Source organism: Balaenoptera ricei, chromosome 6 (assembly GCF_028023285.1).
Source record: "Balaenoptera ricei isolate mBalRic1 chromosome 6, mBalRic1.hap2, whole genome shotgun sequence".
NCBI lineage: Eukaryota > Metazoa > Chordata > Mammalia > Artiodactyla > Balaenopteridae > Balaenoptera > Balaenoptera ricei.
The window spans coordinates 87,054,119-87,077,880 of NC_082644.1; positions in this window are offsets into that span (position 1 = coordinate 87,054,119).

Genomic DNA, 23,762 nt, shown 5'->3' on the forward strand with positions numbered 1-23,762 from the left:
CAGCCTGCCCGGGCCCAGGCAGACAGGCCTGTCGTGGAAAGGAAAGCATTTCTACTTGGAAACAAGTGTAGTTCTTTCTAGGGAACCCATCTGTGTGGTGACTTCTTGAACCCAGGTGCCCCCAGAGCAGGTTGTCACATGGGCTTGGCCCTAATATAGGCTGCTTGATGCTCCCGGTGAGGGTTTCACCTCTCGTCCCATGACTGGGGCACATTCATCACATCGAGTGCCTCAAACATTGAAAGAGATGGGATTATAGATGGTGCCAGGAGAAAAATGGAGATTTAGCTCACGGGTAAATGAATTTATCTATTCCCAGGCCCAGGTCGGACAGCACTGGCTAGAGGAAGTCATTTATCTCTTTGAGGGATGATTTTAGAAATACAGTCATGGATGTGTCAGTACTGTGCTTTCCAACTTCGAGGTGAGTTAGGAAGAGCCGAAGTGTCTTCCTTTGCCACTGGAAGACAGCAGGAGGCCCCACGGTGACCAACTGCTCTGCCTGACAGCGGGGGCCAGGCATCGGGTGCTAATTACCACAACCTCTTCTGAATTGGAGTCTGTGTTGTTCCTCTTCACTTCCTTTTGATTATCTCAGGGCAATTTTGAGAGAGCTGGGGCCGAATTTAAGCAGAGCTGGTGCGCACATAATTACGTCTTCTCTCTGGGCTTAACTGGCTCTCTAGAAAATAGGCCTTTTTATTTATCTTCTCTCCTCCTCTCCTTAAATTGTAGCCCAGCCCGAAAGGCGTGGATTGATTGTGCATTTCCTTTGCCTTGGAGTGAGCCTGTTTATCACTTCTGTGGTTCTGGAAATAGGACAGGAGGTAGGGATGCTGGGGACACGGCTTCTCCCACCAGCCTCTCTGGCCGACTCAGACCAAAAGCAGCTCTGCCTCCAACACTTTTTTTTTAAATTAATTACTTAATTAATTAATTAAATTTTTGGCTGTGTTGGGTCTTCGTTGCTGCACACGGGCTTTCTCTAGTTGCGGTGAGCGGGGGCTACTCTTTGTTGCAGTGCACAGGCTTCTCATTGCGCTGGCTTCTCTTGTTGCGGAGCACGGGCTCTAGGCGCGTGGGCTTCAGTAGTCGTGGCACACAGGCTCAGTAGTTGTGGCTCGTGGGCTCTAGAGCACAGGCTCAGTAGTTGTGGCACACGGGCTTTGTTGCTCCGTGGCATGTGGGATCTTCCCGGCCCAGGGATCGAACCCATGTCCCCTGCATTGGCAGGTGGATTCTTAACCACTGCGCCACCAGGGAAGTCCCTGCCTCCAACTCTTGATTTTTAAAGAAGTCACTTACAGTTTGCATTGGGCCTGGTGGAAGCAAGATGTGTGTGTTGGGTAACTGGAGTTTTTCTTTATTTCCTTATACGTGGTTGGACCTTGGCCCCAGGACAGGTGCTGTGAAGGGTCAGTTCAGATGAAATAGGCTGCACCCATTAATCTCCTGGCCACAGGCTGGAGGTGGAGTCAGAACAAATGCGTCCTGGGCCCAGGAGGGGAGGCCACGCCCACATGTACTCTCATCAGTTGGGGACCTAGGAATTTCATCCTGGGACAATGGTCTTCACCTGACTTCCCACCTGGCAGCTAGTGCCAAAGCTGGGAGCAGAGGCTGGGTCACTGCCACTTCCTACAGCAGCCTCCTAGTCTCTCCTTCATCTTGACTTTGTCAACTTTTTAACTCTTTGACAACATTTGGGGGGAGGATCGGAGAGACAGAGCCCACCCTGTGCCTCAGCTTGTGACCCTAGCTGATACAGGTGGCCCTGCAGGCAACATGCCCCACTCAGGGCACTATTGGTGGACGTCGGGTCAGAATAAATAATACCCGCTAACTTGCACTGTTACTCTGTACGCGGCCCTGGGCCAAGTGCTGCACCTCTGTTAACATCCTCCCTGCAGCTCTGCAACTTGGTACTGTTATTATCCCCACTATCCAGATGCAAACACTGAGGCACCAAGAGGTGATGTAACTGGCCTGTGGCCACACAACTAGTGAGCAGTGAAGCCAGGATCAAACCCAGGCTACCTGGTGCCTCAGCTTGAACTCTTAACCACCACTCCAGGGAGCCTGTGCTGGGCCTTGGGGGATGTTTCCTGGTGGTCCCACAGCCACTGCCCACTTATCTCTCTCCTGGCCACATTCCAGCCTCTCCACTGGATGCCATGCCTGTGGTGTGGCCCATCCAACCACCCTCCACTCAGCCTGCAGGGACCATTCCAACACAGAGGCTCCCCACCCCCCTTTTACGGCTCCTAGTTGTCTGAATCTGGGTCCTCCTGACCCTTCTAGTCTGATCTCCCACCACATCTTTTATGAGTCCTAACCAGCCAAACAGCAGGATTCACCACCTTTTCTGTACGTGTTTCCCCACCTCGGAGTCTTTATCCAAGCCGTTCTTCCTGCCTGGATGCCTGTTCTCTTTCCCCATCTAGCTCTCAATTCCATCCCAGCTTCTCAGGCCCCGCACGCGGCAGGTGCACACCACTGGGCGCTCTGTGTGAACGTTGCTTTGTTTGTAAAGGAAGTTTTCTTGTTTATCTTTCTGGATCCTAAAAAGAATTCAAGTTCATTTAAGAACACTTGGAAAATACAGACAATCTCTCAGAAGAAAGTAAAAAATACCCTGGAATCCTACATCTGCTGTTAATATTTTGATGTATATCTTTTCAATTTTTTTCTTTCATTTTTTTAAAATTGTGAAACCTTTCAAACACTGACAGAATAGAGAATAAAGAAACATCCCCTGGGTGCCCACCCCCCCCCTTTTATCAGTCCAGTAGTTTTTCTATGTATATATGCAAATTTAGTTTTGAACACTTTGGGATAATGGTGTACAAATTATCCACGCTATTTGAAAGTTGCTCGCCCCCCCCCCAACCCTCCACTTAATAAATCACAAATACTTTTCCATGGCTGAAGAGTAAGTAGTCTTTGAAAAGATGTACAGTAGCTTATTCAGCTAACCAATCCCCTGTTTTTGGACATTTATAATTATTTAAAACAATGCTGCACATCCATGACTATTTACTAAGAATAAATACAAAGAAGTGGAATTATAGGGTCAAAGAATATGAATTTTTGATGTATTCTGCCAAATGGGCTTTTCAAAGGATTATGCTCATTTACATTTCCATAAGCAGCATATAAGAATATCAATTTTAATACATCTTAGCGAGCACTGCATATTATCGTTTTTATAAGACAGTGTCAGTTATGAAGGAATGAAGAAATGAATGCTAAGAACCCTTTCATGGGAGTAACATGATAAGGTCTCCTTGAGATGCTGTCATCACATTGCCACTCCCCTTGTGGCCGGCTCAGATCCCACTGCCTGTGTGAATGTGCGTGGAGGTGGTTGGGGGCGAGATGAGGCAGAGGGCTGACTTCCAGACCATCTCCGTGTAGCGTGGAGACTTCAGCCAAGTCTGTGAAGTGACCATGCAGCCGAAGTAATCACCCTTCTGTGGGCCAGGCTAATGTGCTCCTCCCTTGCTGCTTGGATCAATACCATACTTACTGCAGATTAGCTAAATGACCCAACACAGCTGGGAATGAGTTTCTAGAGACAATTACTATGGAAAATGCAGCCATGTTTTAGTGGGTACCACATGCAGGAAGATCTTTGCAAATATCAATATATATTTGCTTGCTTAACAAAAACACATCAAACCTAAGTCAAGAGATTAATCCAAATGATTGGACTGTAAATGATCCTTGGGCGAAGTGTGACGAAAACTTGACCTTTTCGATGGTTGCTATTGTTCGGATTATGCTGGAAATAACCAGCCTGGCAAGACCGGCTGGTGGTTGGCCTGCAAGTTTATCTCGGGTAGAAATAGTCATGATACTGATGATGATAACCATTCATATTTGCGTAGTATGATCTCGCTTTCTCCTCACCACAACTTTGGAATGCTCAATAAGTGCATATTTAAGAACTCAATTCATTCATTGAACAAATAATTATTGAGTGGCCTGTGTGTATTGGCGTTGTTCTAGGTGCTGGGGAAACAGTAGTGAATAAGACAGGGTCCTTTTCAGGGGAACTTGCAGCCTGGTGGGGCAGGACTGACCATAAACAAGAAAACAAGCAAATGGATAAGAAATCATGCATTGAAGGAAGTGCTACAAAGAGAAGGAAAGACGGTGCTGTGAAAAGAAAATGTATGGGCAGTGGTGCTTAATTTCGATGGGTGATTGGAGAAAGAGGCTTCTCCAAGGAGGTGACATTTAAGTTGAAAATTGAAGGATGAGGAGAAGTGAGCCAGGGGCGAGCCAGGGTCAGAGGAGGTGGGTGTTCTAGGCTGAGGGGCCAGCGTGCGCAAAGGATGTGAGCCGGGCATGAGACTGGCAGCCCAGGAGCCAATGGGCTGCCGTGCAGGGCTGGGGTGGGGGGAGGCAGGGGAGAACAGCACGTCATCAGGTGGGAGAAGCAGCCGGCAGCCAGACCACACAGGGCCCTATGCGGCACGCTAAGGAATTGGGATTTTATTTTAAGGGGCAGATGGGAAGCCATCAAAGGGCTTTGCGAAAGGGAAGAACATAATCTAATTTACATTTTAAAAAGATCACTCTACGTCCTAGTTAGGGAACAAAAAGTATCCTATTCATTTTGATAGCTGGTTCCAGAAGAATAACAAATGTAAGTAGACAGGCTGGCAAGGTGGGGGAACCTTGGGTGGCTCCTCTGAAGAGCTCTCTGGGATATGAGGGCCTCTGTCAAGGCTGCAGTCTCTGGTTCTGAATTTTCTTCTGATTTCACGTCTCATCTCAGTTTCTCTTTCCTTTGAGAGGGTTTGTCACTTGGTGTGATTCTTGGCCCAGTAAGATGGAAAAGCAACAAATGGAAGGAACGGAGAGAGCTGGGAACCTCTGAGTGGGTGTAACAGGGATGTCCACGTGCTCTCCCAGCCCAGGTCCTCCTGTGTGTGCATTTCACCCCAAAGAACAGCATGGGAGCCCCTGGAGCACGGTGGGGGGCACCCTCCAAGGGGAGCCCCATGGTGAGCTGGACAAAGGCTCCCCCTCGCTCAGTCACTGGGCTCGGAGAGCAGTGACTCCGAGGCCAGGAGCAGTGACTCTTGGTGGCCAGGCTCGGAGAGCAGGTGGCCTGAAGTTCCTCTCTCATGAAGAGTGGGTGTCTGATCTGTGATTGGCTCCCAGTGTCCTGCCCTTGGACCCCAAACGGCCGCCTGGTTGTCTCCACCACAGTTTCCTTTGTTCCTACCACAACTTTCTTACTGCTCTACATAACTATCAACGAAAACACAACTGCAATGCCTTTTTGTGTTTGTAAACAAGCTGCAATTGTAGAGAAGTCTGGAGTGCAGGGAATGTGAAGGCAGGAAGATGAAGATACCAATTCCCTTTAGGCTGTTAGAAAAATATAAAGTTAAATATGTATTTAAGTGTTTAAAGGGACAACACTAAAAGATTGGGAATAGAATGTACAACTTCCAAACTAGTAGTGGGGGAAGAGACTGGAGAAAACACACCCCAACAGATGGTTAGATGACTTCCCATGTAGCAAGTGACAGAGAAAGGAGGAGAGAGGGAAAGAGAGAGACAGAAAGAGGACAAGCGGAGTTCCAGTTCATAAACAGTTTGAACATGCTTATCCGACCACCGCCAACCTGGGGGCAGATTCTCTCAGGAGGCTGGTGGGTGGGGAGGCCATGGCGGGCGTCTCCAGTGCCCATGTGTGCCAGTCAGTAATTTATACACCTGCCTCTCCTTGATTTTAAACTCCTTGAGGGCAAGGTCAGACCCAGTTCCCAGTTCATCTCTGTTTGTGCCCAGCACAAGGAGGTTCAGCTCCCGAAGAAGGAATACGAGTGTGTGTTGTTATTATCCAACATAAGCTGAGTCTTTCCTCTTGGCTCGTGCCATCTTCTGAAAGGTGTGAATTCTGACCCCACTCTGAAGGAAAAGGAATAGAGCAACGTAGAAAGAGAATGTGAATGTGAACCCCACTGTGGGTGAGACCAACAGACAGAAAGCTTTGCGTTTGAGGGGCTGTGAAGCTTTCCTATCACACCCGCTTCCCTTGCTATTTCCTCCTCCTCCTCCTCCTCCTTCTCCTCCTCCCCCTCCTCATCCTACTCCATTCTTTGACTTTTAGCTTGCAGGTTTGCTCGCTGTAAAGCAGTTCCCTGAAAGGTACACGTGAATCTCCCCTTAGAAGTGTAAGAAACTCAAGGGCTTCTGTTCAATTCTCTCTGGCCCTGAGCATGGGAACCACGTGAAACCTGTGCCGTCCTGGAGCTGTGGTGACAGTGGTAACGTCTGTCGTTCTCAGGAGCCTTCTGGATGAGGCCTCGCAGGATGGCTCATGCCCACACCGGTGACCTCCAACAGAGACACACCAGGGAAGCAGGAAAGGGCCGTGCGGCAGGATCACGTTCTGGACTAGAAAGTACGTCTGCTCATCACGCGACCTTTGCTAAGTACACCAACTAATGGAGCGGGAGACGTGAAAGATCTTCACAGCCCACGTGGAAATGTAATTCAGACCCAGAACGCGGAGGTCACAGTAAGTTAGATTAATTTTCCTCCTGCCTTTCCTTGCAAAGCTAACCTTTGCCTTACAAAAAAGTTCTTTAAAAAGAGATAAGTCAGTGTTTATTCGGCATTTGAAGGAGTTTTAATCCTAGCAACCCTGTTGGAAGCGTCCCTGTTTCCTTGGGATTCAGCCGAGGCAACTGTTTATTGATCTTTTACATCAGAAATAATTGTTCTGAGTTTGAAATCTATCAAGTATTGGAAATTCAAATTAAGCCGTTTGTGAAATTCTGTTTAATGAGGGTTATCAACTGAGAGAGCCATTTGCTTGCAGCATTCATTGGCCTCATCTGTGTGCCCTTAGATGCTGCTGCATGCGCCCTTCCCTTGTTTGGGCATCTCTGCCCTTATCTACCTCTTGGCGGTACTTGTCGCTCTGCCAGGCCCCCACGAGTTCTCTTTCCATCCTGACCCTTCCATGTCTTTTCTTGCCCTTTCATTTTCTGTTCTGTCTCTCCTGTCCCACATCTTCTGTCTCCTGTCCTCTCTTTCAGTTTCCTGCCTCTTTCTTGCTTTGGTCTGTATCCATCCCTGTCTGTCATCAACAAGAAGACCCACAAGCATTACCAAGCTGTCTCCTTCCATCAGAGGCCTCTGAAACGCTCTAAATCTGTCTTCAACGTGTTGCAGTTTGACAGCATGACATTCTGAGTTATCAAAGTTTATCATCCATTTTTTTATTCATAGACCTTTTTTTGGCTTGAAACTTTCTCTTTCACCTTCTATGGGGAGCTTCCTAGGCACTAGGTTGGGAGCTGATGGCAAGTTCCCTGTGCCTCTTCGCTGGCCCTCTGGGTTTTCTAGAATGTAAACTGGTGTTCTCTTAGCCCATGGTGCTCCAGACTGAAAAGTTCTACTGTTCATCAGGAAGCCTCCTTTTTGAGCACTTTCACTATCTTTCTGAGACTTTGTCAGCTCCGGGGTCTCTTGTAGGAGATGAAGGGCCAGATTGGAGAGATGCTTGGAGAGAGATGATTGTTGGGACCTGGAGAGGCATGTGGGAAAGGGGGATGCTGCAGAAGTATCCTTTCCTCCTCTTCCTCCCCGTCCTCCTCCTCCTTCCCCCTCCATTACATCTTTCCCATCAACCCCCAAAGCTTTGCCGATGCCCAGTTCCCTAAAGTCCCACATGAACTTCTTGCATGTATGCCTTCATTCCTGTTTCTTCTAATTCTCTCAGCTTCAAACTCAGGAAGGAGAATTTCCCTGATGAATTTTCCAGGAAACTCCCTTCAGCCTTCAGCCCTCTTGCTGCTCCTCGCTAGCCACTCTCTGCCTTTTGGTTCATGAGAACCATCCAGAGAGCCAGTGTGTCATTTTTAAGTAACTTAGCTTGTAACAAGACAAGAAATTAAGGACATCCCCCAGTGGCAGTGTACCCAGGGGAGGGGTGGAGAGGGCAAAATGACAAAGTATCTGGGAACCACGCTGTAGAGCAAGGTCTACAGAGCTGGGATGCCTATGGTGTGGGTTGGTTAGTGACAGAAACCCAAATCAAAGGGCTTAAGCAAAAAACATGGGTATTTATTGGCTCCCCTAACTGGCCTCTGGCCATTGATCCAGAGCTGCAACAGTGCCATCAGGACGCCATCTCCCTTGACAGCAGTATTGCCTAGTGGTCAGACACTGCCTGCATTTTGATCCTGGCCTCCCCTCTTATAAGCTATATGAACTTGGGCAAGGTACTTAACATCTCTGTGCCTCAGTTTCCTCATTTGTAAAATGGAGATAATAGTATGATAATAGTATGACCTTATAGGGCTACTGTGACTATTAAATGAGTTAATGTTTGTAAAGTACTAAGATCTGTGTGGAACACGCAGTAAAGGCTCTATAAATATAAGCTGTATTTGCTTCCTAGGGCTGCTGTAACAAAGCATCACAAACTGGGTGGCTTAAAACAATAGAAATATGCTGTCTCGTAGTTCTGGAGGCTAGAAGTCTGAAGTCAAGGCATCAGCAGGACCCTGCTCCCACTGAAATCTATAGAGACTTCCTTCCTTGCCTCTTCCTAGCTCCTGGTGGTTTGCTGGAAATCTTTGGCCTTCCCTGGCTTGCAGATGCATCACTCCAGTCCTCCATCCTCACATGGCATTGTCCCTATGTGTTGTCGCAGCATTTCTCCTCTGTCTGTGTCCAAATTTTCCCTTTTCATAAGGATGCCAGTCATACTGGATTAGGACTCACTCAAATGACCTCATTTTAACTTTATTACCTCTGTAAAGACACTATTTCCAAATAAGTCACATTCTGAGGTACTGAGGGTTAGGACTTAACATAATTTGGGGGGAACACAATTCAGCCAATAACAGCAACAATTATTCCCCACCCCGTCTCCCTCTGTTTCTCTTTCTCTCTCTCTCTCTCTCTCTCTCTCTCCCTCTCTCCTCATATCCTTTACTCTCCTCTGTGTTGGCTTCATTCCATGGCAGATTTTCCCTAGGCTCTGGAAAAGATGGTCAGTACAGTTCTGGGCTTGGAGTCCACCGTCTTAGCATCATCCCATCTTTTCTAACAGTTTCTGCAGAAGTCCCTGATTGCCCTTGATTGGCTTGCTCGGACCATGTGGCCACTCTGGAGCCAGTCCCCATGGGCAAGGGCACTGTGGTGCTCACACTGGCCATCTATGGAGTCAGGGGCTGGGACCAGGCCTCCTCAAACCATGTAGGTTACGGGTTGGGCAGAGGTGAACCCAGAGCCCACAATGAAGACCTGAGTCTTGCTTCCTAGAGAAGGGATGCTGGGCAAGGCAAGAGAAGTGGATGAGCCTAAAGCCTCGAAAGAACTTGGCCAAGAGGCTTGTAGAGCTGTTTTCAACTCTCTTAAGGCTGTTATCTAAGGTGGGATTAGGTTTATTTGGGAGAGAGAGCTAGGGAAGACCAATGGGCAGGAGAACAAGAGACAATTTGAGATGAAGAAGTGCTTCTAGTGCGCAGAGCCGTCAACAATGGAAGGGGATTTTGCCTTTGTCAGCATCCTGTTCCCAGAGGTGAGCAAGGGCGGCCGTGCATTTTATTGGGAATTCTGTAAAGGCAATTCACACAGTGTGGAGGGAGTGGACTAAAGCAGTGGCTTTCAAATATTTATTACTGTGACCCACGGAAATGGATTTATATTTTGAACCAACACACACACACACCCCGAAACAAACGTTTCGCAAAGCAATTTTACCTTTACCACAATTGATGCTCTCTGACATAGCCCTTCTCTTCTATTTCATTTTAAAAACACTCTCAGCTCAGTAAATCGATTTCCCAGCCTGGAGTTTGGAAACGTGGACTAGGTGACCTCTGAGGTCCCTGGCAGCTCAGTGATTCTGAGATTCGATGACAGGTACCAAGAGGGAGGAAATGTGGTTTGGTGTGACTAAACATCACCTGCGTAATTAGCGATGACCCGGGGACTGGAGCCCCGCTCTCTGGACACCCGCACTAGTGCTCCTTTCATATAACCTGCTTGTAATGGTGCTTCTGGGTCCTCTCCTCCATCTTTGGATGACTGCCCTGTCAGCCTGTGAAATGGACCACTTATGACTACATCAGTCTATTGCCCAGACACCTTTGGGGGGTTCTGCCGTTGTCCACAGGGCAGAGGTCCAACATCTTCATCTGCTGACCCCATTGACCTTCCCAGGAATCTCTGCAAAGCTCTATCCTCTTTGAGTTGCTCCTCTCCCATACCCAGGCCCACAACTTCAATCCCACCCTCCCTCCGCCCGGGTGTCCTCCCTCCATTTTTCCTTCTCCAAGTTCTCCCTGTCCTACCAGGGGCAGTGCCATGCCCCTCTTCTAGGAAGCCCCCATGGTCCGTTCACGGCTGGCAGGGATCTTCAGCTCTTCTGAGTCCTCTCAGCCTGGTTTTCCAGTTCTTCCCAGACCATGAAACCACTGGTGGAGAGGATTGTGGCGTTTGTTTGTGAGTTTCCCACAATACCTCATCTAGTATGTCCAGAGAAGTAAATGCTTGAAGAATGGATGGATGTATATGAATGGATGGATAGATTTCACAACACTGAATCTAATCCGTTCCGTCAACACATATTATTGTGTGCCAGGCACTGTTCTAGGCACATTGGACAAAATAGACAAAGATCCCTGCCCTCATGGAGTTTATGCTCTAGTTGAGAGAGACAATGAACAAAATACAGTATACGGTGCATTAGATAGTAATAAGGGCTAAGGAGAAAAACAACGCAGGGAAGGAGATAGGAAACATCAGGTCTTTTGCAATTGCTGATGGGATGGCCAGGGAGGGCCTCCCAGAGAAGGTGGTGTTTGAGTGAAGCCATGAAGGAGAAGAGGAGTGTGGATATGGGGGCAAAGCCTCCCAGGCTGAGGGAAGAGCAAGGACAGAGGCCCTGAGGCAGGAGCATGTCTGATCAACGAAGAACAAAGAGGCCAGTGGCTGAGCAGAGGGAGTGAGGGGAGAGGGGTGGGAACTGAGGTCAGAGAAGGAAAAGGGGCCAGGTGTCATAGGGTCTTTGTCACAGGTTGGGTTCCTCAGGCAGCAGACTCTGAGCTGGAGATTCCCGGGCAGAAGGTTTATTAGGAGGTGCTCTTGGGATCAACACCTGTAGGAGGGAGTGGGGCGGAGGGAGGAAGCAGGACAAGGCAGAACAGGAGTTGAGCAGTGACAGTCTCATTGGAGGCCTCCAATGCAGGGAGGTGTGAAGGTGGGCTAACCTTTCTCAGGTGTCCCGACTTGGGGTGAGACAGCTGGACCTTACACCCCAGTGTTGATGAGGCATTGGGTGCAGGCACCCTAGGAAGTGTGTGTGACCCGAGGCGAGGGGACATTCTTCAGCTGAGGCAGTCCCTGAGGGGGTGAGGGCTGTGGGCTGTGGGCTGGTGCCGCTCCCGCATCTAGGGGATGAGCCCCTTATTCCTGACGGGTGTTTGGGGGCCAAGCCTTGTAAACCAAGGTGAAGACCCCACTGTTATGCTGAGAGGTACAAGGAGACACTGGAGGGTTCGAGAAGAGTGACATAACTGGGCTTAGGCTTTTTTTTTTTTTTTAATTTATTTTATTTACTTATTTTTGGCTGCGTTGGGTCTTCGTTGCTGCGCACGGGCTTTCTCTAGTTGCAGTGAGCAGGGGCTACTCTTGGTTGCAGTGTGCGGGCTTCTCATTGTGGTGGCTTCTCTTTGTTGCAGAGCACGGGCTCTAGGCGCACGGGCTTCAGTAGTTGTGGCTCGCAGGCTCCAGAGCGCAGGCTCAGTAGTTGTGGCGCATGGGCTTAGTGGCTCCGCGACATGTGGGATCTTCCTGGACCAGGGCTCGAACCCATGTCCCCTGCATTGGCAGGCGGATTCTTAACCACTGCGCCACCTGGGTAGTCCTGGGCTCAGGCTTTTAAGGGGTTGCTCATTCTGCTGTGTGGAGAGGAACCTGTGGGTAGTGAGGCAGCAGGGGAGGGGCAGGGAGCACACTCTCCAGGCGACGGATGGATGTGGCTTGGGTGGGGTGGCAGCGGACATGATGTGAGAGGTGGTCAGATTCCGGATGGATTTTGAAGGCAGAGCTGATCCCATTTGCTGACACATTCAGTGTGGGGTTTGGAAGAAATAGAGGAAGCAAAGAAGATTCTGTGGATTTTAGAGTGAGCCACTCAAAGGACGGAGTTGCAATTACCTGAGACAGGTAATTCCCTAGGTATGGGAAGGCCTCCACTGTTAAGTTCGAGATCCCGTTAGCCCTCCCAGCAGGCAAGGCAAGTGGACTTGGACACTCAGGTCTGGAGGGCAGGGCAGAAGCACGGGCTGGATCGATCACTCTGGCGTCACATGCACACAGTCTCCATTGGTGGGAGATGCACACATGTGTGAAGGATACAGGGAACGGTGGGGATAACCTGTGCGTGGCTGTGTCAGACCCAGGGCTGACCTTTCCTAGGCTGTTCTAGGCCAGATGCTGAGGGAACATTGCAGGGGCTGCCCATGCCCCCCGGCATATCGCAGCGCTCTAAACTATGAAGGACCCCGTCCCTAACTGGGGGCAGGGGCTTGATAAGGCAGTGTGGGGTGGAGACAAGTTGCCTGTCAGGTCCCTTCCCACTGCGATTCTGGGACTTTCTGCAGCACCGGGGGCTCCTCTCCCCACACTCCTCTGGGTTCACAAACCTTGCCCTTGCCTGCTTTGTGGCCAGTTTGTTCTAACCTGGAGATGCTCGTGGTCCTTCCCTCATTTTATTCTGACTCCTCAAACTTTCGAAAGATATGAGTAGCATGCAACCTGAAGAGGAGAGGGGTGCTGACAAAATGAATTCTGACAAAGGTAATTGCATGAAGCCTCTGTATCTCGGCCCTGAACATGGCCCTACACTGTCAGTTTTTATTTTATTCAAATCCTGGAGTCAAGCGTCAGCCTGCAGGTGGGGGAGTGGTGGGAGAGGAGAACGGAGCAGGGCCACCAAGAGGCCAGAGGCAAGATTAACCCCTCCACCCCCTGCTGTGGGAGCCATCTGGGGGGAGGGCTACCATGCCACATCCCAGCGCTTCCTTTGGTCTGGAGACCTAGACAGTCTCTGGGATGGACGGATACACAGACGTGTGAAAGGCTTAGGGGACCACCCGTTGGCACTGCCTGCCAGGCTGGGAATCGCAGCGTTAATGAACATTGAGTTTCTTGATGAAGCAGGCATGAGCTTGCCGCCCTGGGTGAGAAGAGGGAGCCACTGGCAGGAGGGGGGGTCACAGTGACCTTGCAGAATTGTACCGCAGCTGTCTCTCCTCAGGGTTCCCTGCTGTCAAAGCTGACAGGGGCCTCTGGGCCACCGCTGCCCTCAAAGCATGCCTCTCCCTTCCAAATGCTCTCACGCCAAATTTCCCAGCTGTTGTCATTGGACTGCACCCGGACATCCAGGCTTGCAGTCATTTTTGGATCAGGAGCCAAGTGCTCCCAGGATACTTGGTGTGGATGTTTCCTTGGATGAACCGTGTGGCTGAGCCTTTGCCTGTCCTGACCGCTTTGCCTGGAAGTGACCTTCCTCAGTGTCTCAATTTTCACTCTGTGAAATCCAAGTCATTCATCAGCACTTTATTCTGGGCCTCAGAATCCTCCTCAGCCCAGGCTTTAAGCAACTGCCACCAAACAATGAGCACTGGTAAGTGAGACGAAACATACATACTATCCCTGATCTAGAAGAGGGAACCAAAATTTAACCAGCATTAATGTTTTAGTGATACAGTTATTGGAACTTAGTTTACGTGTAACCTATGTCATGGGTATCAGAAGTTGGTCTGGTTCCCCATTATAACAAAATTTTTTATAATTGTTTGGTGGTGAACATTTGATCCTTGTGTGAGATGTTCTCAGTTAGGACAGCTTAGACCTAAAAAGCTGATGGAGAACCCATCCTCTTGGATGTCATGCTGAACCATTCCTCAGCTATTTAACACCATGGGCACTCAGGACAAATACCTGAATTCTTCTCATTAGAGGTCCAAACATGTAGGTTATTATGTCCCATCAATCACTTCAGTAAGCAAATCAGTCAAACAGTGAAACTGACCCAAACCCTCACTCAGGCAATCTCCACAGAAACCTGCCATCCAGACCCAACGGGGGCTTCTCCTTACTTCTTTACTTGGGATGTCCCCCTTCGCCACCATCGCTCAAAATAACATCTCAAAGAGCTAGGGGTGCGTTGGGAGTGGGGAGATGTTTATTACAGCTGAGGGCACCTGGGATGACTTCCAGGTGAAGTGAGATTAATAGGAGTGGAAGGCAGAAAGTCAAGGTACCTCTATCAGCTACTTCTCTCAGCCCCCGTGTCTTCTTTTACAAAGTGAGGAGTTTTGCCCAATCGCACTCCGGAGCATTCTGGAGACCTGGTTTTTGACTCCACAGCTTTGGATGAGCACACACGCTAGGTTAGATATGTTGGAAACCAAAATATGGTCTAAATGTTTATCAAGTAATTCAACCCAAGCTAGTCATCACCTGCTTGGTGCTGAGCAGGTGAGCTAGGTGAGCAGGAGCCAGCTTCTATCCCCAGGGACCTCACATACTAGTAAAGCATGGGCCCAGGATGCAAAGACCTGAAATAGAGGCAGAAAGTAGGAATGCCCAAGCAGATGTACAGAGGCCATCCCACGGGAGTCTGGGAGAGGGAAAGCTCACCTCTAGCTGAGGTGTATGTGCATAGATCTGGGAAGACTTCCAGGAAGTGGTGGCACTGAGCAGACCCCTGAAGTCTGGTTAGGATTTGGAAATGGAAGGGGACGGACACCCCTCCGTCCTTTACTCAGGGCCTGGCATGCTGGAGAAACCCAGGAAATGCTTAATAACAACTGCTGAGTCCCTGAACATTGCAGTTTCCTCTGTTGGGTCCCTCAGGACATCATACAGTGTTTACACAAATTAATCCTGTGAGCAGGATGGCGAAGACAAACTCAACCCATCACTTTGTCAGGGCTCTGTTTTGAGATGCCAAGAGCCTGGTCAAGAACCATTTTGAGACAAGGTATGGAAAAACATTTGGAGCCCAGGTAAAAGGAGGGAGTTGTCAAGACACTGGAGACTGGCAGGGCACCCAGTTACAGAAAGTACAGACGGGCCCCACAGGAAGTGGAAAGACCTCAGGCATCTATTTGTTCCACTTTGCCAGCCGCCCCCTCAGCCCTCCACTACAGAATGTTTGGTTTCTTATTTTTTGTCTCTTGGTCTCCTGTTTTGTTCTGCTGGCTCTGCACACTGGCTTTGTCTGCTTGTTCATCTGCTGCTTACACGTGACCCATGGAGACCTCTATAAAATGGTAGCTGCAGGCTGCCAAGGCCTTCCTACTCCAATCCCTGCGGCTAACTGGCCAGCGCCAGAGGGTTCTGATTCCGAAGTGTTGGGTGAGAGAATCTGCTGGGTCAGCTTACGTAAGATGTCAGTCCCTGGTGCAGTCACCTGGGAGCAGGGGCAGGCAAGGCCCTCACACACGATAGCTGTCCCCTTGCCAGCTGTGTATGTAATAGAGAGATAAGGACACAATAATAGTTCTTTTTTTTTTTTAATTTTTTTAAATTTATGGCTGTGTTGGGTCTTTGTTTCTGTGCAAGGGCTTTCTCTAGTTGTGGCAAGTGGGGGCTACTCTTCATCGCGGTGTGCAGGCCTCTCATTATCGCGGCCTCTCTTGTTGTGGAGCACAGGCTCCAGACACACAGGCTCAGTAATTGTGGCTCACGGGCCTAATTGCTCCACGGCATGTGGTATCTTCCCAGACCAGGGCTCGAACCCATGTCCCCTGCATTGGCAGGCAGGTTCTCAACCACTGCGCCACCAGGGAAGCCCAATAATAGTTCTTTATTATGTCTCTTCCTTTTAGAAGTCGAGCGACTTCCCTGCCAGTCCAGTGGTTAAGACTCCGTGCTTCCAGTGCAGGGGGCACGACTTCAATCCCTGGTTGGGGAACTAATATCCTGCATGCTGCACAGCCCGGCCAAAAAAAAAAAAAGGGAAGTTGAAATTATATTTCTTTCTTATTTAGAGGAATATAGAGCAGTGATGTATAATAGAACTTTCTACAAATGATGGAAATGTTCTATATCCAATACAGTGACCACCAGCCACCTGTAGCTATTAAACACCTGAAGTGTGGGCAGTGCAGCAGAGGAACTGGATTTTTAATTTTATTTGATTTTAATGAACGTAAATGTAAATAGCCATTTGTGGCTAATGGCTACTACACTAGACAGTGCAGCATAACATTATTATTATTTTTTTAAATTAATTTATTTATCTTTATTTGTTTATTTTTGGCTGCACTTGGTCTCCGTTGCTGTGTGCGGAGCTTTCTCTAGTTGCGGCGAGCAGGGGCTACTCTTCGTTGTGGTGCATGGGCTCCTCATTGCAGTGTCTTCTCTTGTTGTGGAGCACGGGCTCTAGGCACGCGAGCTTCAGTAGTTGGGGCATGCAGGCTCAGTAGTTGTGGCACACGGGATTAGTTGCTCTGCGGCATGTGGGATCTTCCCGGACCAGGGCTCAAACCCGTGTCCCCTGCATTGGCAGGCAGATTCTTAACCACTGCGCCACCAGGGAAGCCCAGCATAGCATTATTAAGCTTATCAGCCACACCACACTTGGGGCTCTCAGGTGGAACAAAACGAGGTAGGATGAGGAGAACAAAACATAGAGACAAAGGAAGAAGTTTAATTACAACTGGACAAAAGTTAGAGAGGATGCGTGTTTATGTATGAGAGGGCATCTGAGGTGGCATAAACTGAGTTGTGAACAACAAGAGGCAAGGAGAAGGGGGTGCTTGATATATTCAGTATTCTCAGGCGGGGTTAGATAAGGAAGGAGGTGCGCCAACAGCAGAGGTCAGACAGTTCCATGTCTCGGCCACCAGGGGTCCCCATAGACCCAGCACAGCTTGGTTGCAGAGATCAGCGGTGAGGTGTATGTGGTGGGAGAGGGAGGATGAGATACAGAAAAGCCAGCCCTGGGTGGGTCACAGAGGAGTGGGGGTAATGTCTTATCACTCTGTGTTAAGCGCCACTTTAAGTACCTTATAAATAACAGTCCCGTGAGGTACGTACATAGTATTTTATCACCCGCATTTTACAGATGGGCAACTAAGGCACAGCAAGATGGATACCTTGGCCAAAGTTGCAGAGTGTTAAGTTCATAGTTAGGAAATAAGGTCTGGGTTTATTAAAGTCTGGCTCCAAAGTCTGGGTTAACTGTGATGCTCTGTTACTCCCAAGGGGAGCCTGCCTCTACATGGTTCTAGCCCAGCCTAGAATGTGTAAGTATGTCACCACTCAACTGGGTTATCTTCATTCATCTCTTACTGTTAACCTGTGGGGAATGTTTCCATGAAATATTGTACTCTTTTCCCTTTTTTCTTTTGCCTACAGCCACTTTTCGTTCATTTATTCATTCTTGGATTCAACAAGTAAACATGGAACATGCTATGTGCTGAGGCTGGGCATACAAAGAATCAAAGAACTTGCTTGTGGCCTCACAGCTCGTTGGGGATATAGGAAATGGAAATACCTGCTACACAGGGTATGAAGGGCTGATGTCTCGGGATAGGGACAGAAACACAGGAATGGGGTCCTGACCAGTTGGGATATTCTAGGTTTCTTGGAGGAGGAGGTCCTGGAGCTGAACTTGAGGACCAGGAAGCCTTTGAACATGTCCCCATGTCTCCATTTTGGGTTTCAGCGCCTTCCTGCTGCCTGCTGACAAGACATGTCACTACTGGGAGGATGACCTTTTACAGGAAATTCAGAACTCAAATCATCAATGTCCAACTACCCCCGGTGCTGAGTCCCAAGGTAGTCACGGCCTGGCTGCTGGTAATGCCTCCTCCACACACAGACCCTCAGACTTGCGAGAACAGTGAGAGCTTCCCTCCAAGTCCCAACCTTCAGCGCAGGCCTTGCCCACCCTCCGGGCGCCTGGATTCCTCGGAAACCGGCTCCTGGGGCCTGGCCAGCAAGGCTTGGAAGCCCAGGTCCCTGCAGACTTGCTAGTTAATGAGTTCGGCAAAAACTAGGTCTGTCTGTAATCGAAATGGGAGCACAAGGCTCGCACGGTCCCCGAATTAATTCAGTCCTGTTAGAAAGAAGCGAGGCAGAGCTTCTGCTGCTGCCTGCAGGATCCACAGAGCGGTTCTGAGTGCCACTACTTCCATTTTGGGACCCGTTGTTTCTCATCACTTCAGCATAATCATGAAAACATTCTCCAAGTCTATTATTCCTGTCTCCTGCTGCCACACTGAGGCAGTTGTTAACAATGCCCTCTGCCCGCCCCAGACCCCTCCTCTATTTAAATACTAGTCTGATGGGCAAAGAGAGCATTTAATGACTGCTCCAGACTAAAAAGTTCCTATTATTTTATTCCCTTCTTACTCTCGCTTGATTTCCTTCTAGATGGGGAGAGGTGGGTACAAAATAAATGAAGCTGGAATTAAAAATGCAAGAAGATGGGTCTGGATAAGGTGGAGAAATTGGATGTGGCTCAAAAATTTGTCCAGGTCGTTATGGGTGTGTCCTCTGTGAGCTTGCAGGCCACCAGCGCTACCACCCCCAGCCTGGCTGTCCTCTGAATGGTCTGGGAATAGGGAATCAGAGTGACCAAAACTTTCCCTCCCATTGGAGTGATCTGAGTATCCTGACTGAAAGAAAGGAGAAATTCAGCAAGGGGAACTTTCTGTGGCAGCCAAGAAGCAGTGCAGACAATGCCAGCTTCAGGCTACCTTGATCCCCATACCCTTTGCCCCCAGTATAAATAGTGCATAGCCTTTGTGCCATTCTTCTCTCCTGTCTTTATTCAAATGTAATCACCTCTGGGAAGCCTTCCTTGATTACCCCTCTTCTGTGCTCCCTCCTAACCCTGTTTATGTCCCACTTACTGGTCTATCGTGCCCTTCTGCATTACAGGCCTGTCTCCACTTTCCATGGCTGCTGATTCTTGTACAGAGGAGGTTTTGGTGACATGTGCTGGGTGACGACTCTTCTTTCCCTGCTCGCTTGCTGTGTGACCTTGTGTATGTCTATCTCTGGTCCTCAGCAACTCCAGTTGCAACATAGGGATGCTAAGACCTACTTACAAGGCTGTTATGAGGAGTAAACTAGATCCTAGCTTCCCTCTCTGCCTCACAACCCTTTGTATTCACTACTATTAGGGCACTGGGGCTCTGGAGCCAGACCAACCTGGCTTTGAATCCTGGCTCCACCATTTTCTAGCTGTGTCTTCAGTCCGGTTCCAATCTCTCTGGGCCTCTGTTTCTTCATCTATAAAATGATGATGATGACTCCTAACCCCTATCTCATACACTTGTGGGGAGGATTAAGTGGGATAAAACATGTGAAGTGCCTAGCATAGGCCCAGCACAGAATGAACATTCAGAAGCTTAGCCATTATTATTGCTGTTTTTACTAAAATTGTGAATTGGTGGGGGCAGCCATGTCAGCCTAGTGCGGTGCCCAGTGACCAGTGAGTGTTGAATATATAAAGAAAAGGAAAATGTTTTCAGTCTAAGCTGGGGAGTATTGTACAAATGCAATGCTCGATAATGTTACCCTTCGTCAATCAGGAATGATTAGGACATGATGTAGGTGATCAGAGAATACGGGCCTGAGAAAGTGCCTGGGGGTCCCTGCCCCTCCCTAACTGTCGCGGTCCCCTTCAGCCTCCCAGCTCTCCCAGGCTCTGCGAGATGCAGGTGAGCTGGAGGTGACAGAAACTCACCCACTGATAGCCAGAAATTTAACCTAGAAGGAAAGAAAATCCATGGCTGCCAGCTTACATGCAGCCAGGAGCAATTGCTAGTGAGTCAAGGTCGATGGCCAGACAGACGGGAGGAACCAAGGGGAGGGCTGGCATTTGCTGAGGTTGCTAATTTCCAAGCTCTGGCCTGTGGTGGAACAGCAGCAGTGTGCTTGTGGAGACCTTGGCTTTCCTTCCAGGCTGAGATGGTCTGGGGGTTCCTCGAGCCATCCACTGGAAAGACTTACTGGCCCAGAGCCGTGCCCATGTTTGTATCTGTGCCTATGTCTGCAACTATAATAGCTAGCATTTAATAAGGGCTTATCATGGGCCAGTTTACATGGACAAACCTGAATATTACACAGGCTTGTCCATGACACAGATACTGCAGTTTCCTCACTATAAAATGGGGACCATAACAGGCCCCACAGGTATTAGTCAGCATCAGCTAAGTTATGCCTTGGTAACAAGCACCTCCTGGATCTCAGTGGCTTAAAGTGGCCTCAGTCACACCATGTGTCCCTCTTGGATCAGCAAGGGCAATGGTCTGTGCTATTGCCATTTTCACCTGGGAAACAGACTGACAGAACAGCCATTATGTGGAAGACCACTGGTCTCTCTCTCTCTCTTTTTTTTAAATATTTATTTATTTATTTATTTTGGCTGCGCCAGGTCTTAGTTGCGGCATGCAGGAATCTTTTAGTTGGGGCATGCAGGATCTTAGTTGCAGCATGCATGTAAGATCTAGTTCCCTGACCAGGGATCAAACGCAGGCTCCCTGCATTGGAAGCACGGAGTCTTAGCCACTGGACCACCAAGGAAGTCCCTGCTGGTCTCTTGACAGAGGGAGAGAGAGTGACAGATTGTGCACTGACTTGTAAGGCTTCCTCCTAGAGGCAACAGACAGTGTCTGGTACCCAGTAAGCCCTGCATGGATATTAGCTAGGAACACCTCTGCTGTTATTATTATTTGTTTTAAAGATGAGGAAATAGAGCACAGAGAGGCCAAGTAACTTACCCAAGGCCACACAGGGATTGCTCACAGGTTGCCCTCCTAACCAGGACACTATACCACCCCACCCCCAGAGTGCTGGGCCGACTTTGAGGGCTGAGCTGGGTCAAGACAGACATGATGTGCCCTTGAGGAACACCCAGTGTATTGGGGTGTGCAAAGGGAAGCTATTGTTTAGTGAACACCACGTACACGGACTCCTTGAATTCTCACAGCAGCCCCGAAGTACAGATTATTATTCCCATGGCTAGGATGGGGAGACAGGCTCAGAAATGTGACGTCATTTGCCCCAAACTAAAGGCTGGTTGGGGGTAGAGCCAGAATTCACACCCGCCTGTTGGACTCTGAAGCCTGTGGCTCCTTCACTGCATCAGTGGGGCACGTGGCCAACAGCCTCGGGTGTTTTCTTTAGGACAGACTTGGCTGTTTGAGGGGACTTGGGTGAATTTAGGGAAGAACAAGCTGCACTATCTACTCCCTAAGAGGAGCCTAAGGTGTGTATGAGAGAGAGAGAGAGAAAGAGAGCGATCAGAGAGACAGAGGAGAGACACAGAGAGACAGAGAGTTGAAAACAGAGCGAGGAGGCCCACTCAAGAATCATCCTGGTATTAACTCGCTGAGGGAGAAGTACAGGGGAGGTTCTGTGCAGATCCCTGAGGAAGCAGATATGGCTTCCAGTTGGTGGGATTGGGCAGGCTTCAGGGAGGAGGTGGCATTTTCTCCGTGCTTTCTAGATTAGATGTATCTGAAGATGGGGAGGAAATTGCAGAGGAGGGAGTAATGTGGGCAAATGCTGGGGAGTCGGGATTTCTGTTCAGTGTGTTTGGGGAGCCAGAGTATGGGCTGTTGGGGAGCCAGAGTATAGGCTGTGTGCTGGGAAGAGTGAGACCTGGGATCAGGTCTGATTATAGCAGGGCTACCGCAGACCAACTTCGGGGCTGCCATCCATATTGTAATCATAGATTAGAATGTTTATCATGACATCCCGGCAGACGGCAGCAAAAGTCTGGAGGAAGGGGTACTTGCTGGCCACCTCTGTTTGCCCCTAGCTCTTCTCTCCCTACCCCGCCCCCCCCTTCTCTGTGCCCTGGAAGACCTACCGCCATAGCCTGCATCCACCAAGCTTCCTACTCTCTGGCTTCCTGTTTAGCCAGTGGGATGCACCAGCAGGAGACAGGCGGACTGATGGAGAGAGAGGTGGGGTATTTATTCCCTCATCTCCCTCCTTTTCGGGTTGGCAGTGGCTGTGACCCTCTATCAAGGCCCCCCGCTCTTATGAGGTGCCCCTTACCAGAGATGTGGCTCAGTTGGGGTTTCCATAACTGCTTTCTCCTGATGTCCCTTCAGGCCTATGGGTGGTAATGACCCCCCTCTCTTGCTAGGGTGTTTCACCATCTTTTGCTGGTTTTTCTTAATTCTGGTCTCACCTTGGTAAACCATCTTTTCACTAAACTCTCTCCAATCACCCATTTTGAGTGAGCCATCTATCTCCTGCCAGTACAGGGCTCTTTCCTAATTGACCCAGAGATGCCATTTGACTAGCAGCCACTTCGAAAGCCTTCTGACCTTATTCTGTGGCATTTGGGGAGTTATTCCCATCAGGGGACCAGGAAGCAGCCCAGACTCCATCACTCATGGGGTGGTTGAAACGAAAGTGCAGGGGCAGAGCAGGGGCAGCATGGTGAGATCTTTTGCCTTTTTCCAGACTCCTGGCACCTAGCAGCATCCCTATGAATGTTGTGCTGAGATCACTTGAATTCTGAAGCCAGGGCAGGAGAAGCTCAGAGAAAGTGACCTACAGGTGCTGCCCCTCGCTGCTCTCACCTGCAGGTGCCCCTTAGATTGTGAGTCCTCCAAGGGCAGCTGGGCCTCTCCCATCTCTGTCTCTGCCAGCACAGCCCCGTGGGAGCAGATGGGGAGTGGCTAGTGGAATGACCAGAGCTGGCTTGAGCTGATCTGAGTGCTCCTTTGGGCATTCCCCAGGTTTCTACTGGAAGGTACACCTGCCCGTATCCGGGAAAAGCCTGACTTAAAAGGATTTTAGAAAACATCATTTTATTCTTTTTTGAAACGTACAGAAAGTAATCAGGAACATTTCTCTTGAGTCCAGTACTATTTCTTCTCCAGTTCACTGCCCCTCAAGCCAAATCCCAAAGTCTGCTTTAATGAATATAGAAAACTCACTTGTCATTGGTTGGACAAAAGCTAATGGACTGGAGTCCTTGAAGACAGTGGGTCTCTTGAGCAAATTAAACAGTCCCCTTGCAATCTTCAAGTCTATGTTAAATTGTTTATCAAACCCTTCCCAGGTAGCATTAAGGAGACAGAAAGAAGGAAGTAATTTCAAAACAGTTTTGTTTTGAAGAAGAAAAAGTCACACTAGCTTAGGGAAGGATCCATAAATATACTTCACCTCTGGTGTCACGCTTACCTTCACTCGTGGCAGACATTACTAATCAATCATGTATTCTTTCCTATTCACTCAAAACAAAACCTACTTGTAAAAAAAAAAAAAAAAAAAACCTACTTGTAAACCAGAGCCTAGGGTAAGTGAGTCTCCATGATTTTGGTGGTCGGAAAAGAAGATGAGTCGCGGGGCAGAGGAATGAGCAGTGGGCTGGGCATCAGGAAACCTGACCCCAGTTCTGCTGTGATCTCCTTCTTTGAGTCTAGTTCCCTCTTTGTTCAAATGGGAATCCTTCCTAGCCTGCCACCTGATGCTGTTGAGAGGATGGTCAAGGTCATGACCAGAGGAGCTTGCCAGTGCTGTGGAGTGCCGCCTTGCCAACTGGCCGGTCATGGCTGGGCACTGCCACTGAGCACGTTCAGAAACGAGCTCTCCAAGGAGTCAAGATAGTCCTTCTGAGGTTTCATCATCATGGGACTGTTGATGTTTGGGTCCCATGTGCTGTGTATCCACATGTGGCCATGGGGTGAGGGATGTGACTTGCAAGGATGCCCTGGGTCCAG